Genomic DNA, 1,701 nt, shown 5'->3' with positions numbered 1-1,701 from the left:
TGTAAGGTCCTGGGTGTCGTGAGGGTGAAATCAGGCGCAGGAAAACAGAGTTCAATAAAGTGCTTCTTTAATGCACACACGGAGAACTACGGTCCCCCCACTTACGGGTGCTCAAACCAAATGCCCCAGACACAGGGAAACGAAAAACAGTCTAGCACTAAATACACGAACATGTACATCTAATGCAAACACCAGGGTTACAATAATCAATCCCGCACAAAGCCTCACTGATTATAACCAACTCAAAACAGGTGACCTCAATAAACACATAAGGAGGGGGAAAAAATAATCAGTGGCAGCTAGTAGGCCGGCGACGACGACCGCCAAGTGCCACCAAACGGGAAGGGGAGCCACCTTCGGTCGGAGTCGTGACAGGTCGATTGACACAGGAAATAGTCACCACAGCCATGAGTGGACCATACTTTCACCAGGCGTGTTCAGAGGAGAAGGACTTGCGTTCCACCGCTCATCTGAAGTAATTCTAATTCTCCGGTTGGAACGTTATTCAAGATATATGTAAACAACATTCTAAAGATTGATTCAGAACATCGTTTGACATGTTTCTACTGACTGTTACGTAACTTTTGGACATTTTGTCACGTTATAGTGGACGCGCTTTGTGACTTTGGAATTGTTTACCAAACGCGCTAACCAAAGTAGCTAATTGGACATAAATAATGGACATTTTCGAACGAATCAAGCATTTATTGTGGACCTGCGATTTCTAGGACAGCATTCTGAGGAAGTTCATCAAAGGTAAGGAAACATTTATCATGTATTTTCTGGTTTCTGTTGACTCCAACACGGAGGCTAATTTGGCTACTGTTCTGAGTGCCGTCTCAGATTATTGCATGGGTTGCTTTTTCCGTAAACATTTTTTGAAATCTGACACAGCGGTTGCATTAAGGAGAGGTATATCTATAATTCCATGTGTATAACTTGTATTATCATCTACATTTATGATGAGTATTTCTGTTGAAACGATGTGGCTATGCAAAATCACTTGATGTTTTTGGAACTAGTGAATCTAACATGCCAATGTAAACTCCGATTTTTTTACATAAATATGAACTTTATCAAACAAAACATGCATGTATTGTGTAACATGAAGTCCTATGAGTGTCATCTGTTGAAGATAATTCAAGGTTAGTGATTCATTTTATCTTTATTTATGCTTTTTGAGAATGCTTTATTTTGCTGGAAAATGGCTGTGCTTATTGTGGTACGGTGGAGACCTAACATAATCGTTTGTAATGCTTTCGCTGAAAAGCCTATTTGAAATCGGACACTTTGGTGGGATTAACAACAAGAATAGCTTTATAATGATATAAGACACATGTATATTTCAGGAATTGTAATTATGAGATTTCTGTGGTTTGAATTTGGCGCCCTCTATTTTCACTGGTAGTTGTCATATCGATCCCGATATCGGGATTGCAGCCATAACAAGTTAACAGGAAGCCAGTGTAGGGAGGCTAGCACAGGAGTAATTTGATCACATTTTTTGGTTCTAGTCAGGATTCTAGCAACCGTGTTTAGCACTAACCGAAGTTTATTTAGTGCTTTATCCAGGTAGCCGGAAAGTAGAGCATTGCAGGAGTCTAACCTAGAAGTAACAAAAGCATGGATAGATTTTTCTGCATCATTTTTGGACAGAAAGTTTCTGATTTTTGTAATGTTATGTACAGTGCCTTGCGAAAG

This window comes from Oncorhynchus clarkii, chromosome 16, assembly GCF_045791955.1.
Source record: "Oncorhynchus clarkii lewisi isolate Uvic-CL-2024 chromosome 16, UVic_Ocla_1.0, whole genome shotgun sequence".
Taxonomy (NCBI): Eukaryota; Metazoa; Chordata; class Actinopteri; order Salmoniformes; family Salmonidae; genus Oncorhynchus; species Oncorhynchus clarkii.
The sequence above is the reverse complement of the archived record's forward strand: the minus strand, read 5'-3'. Positions refer to the sequence as shown.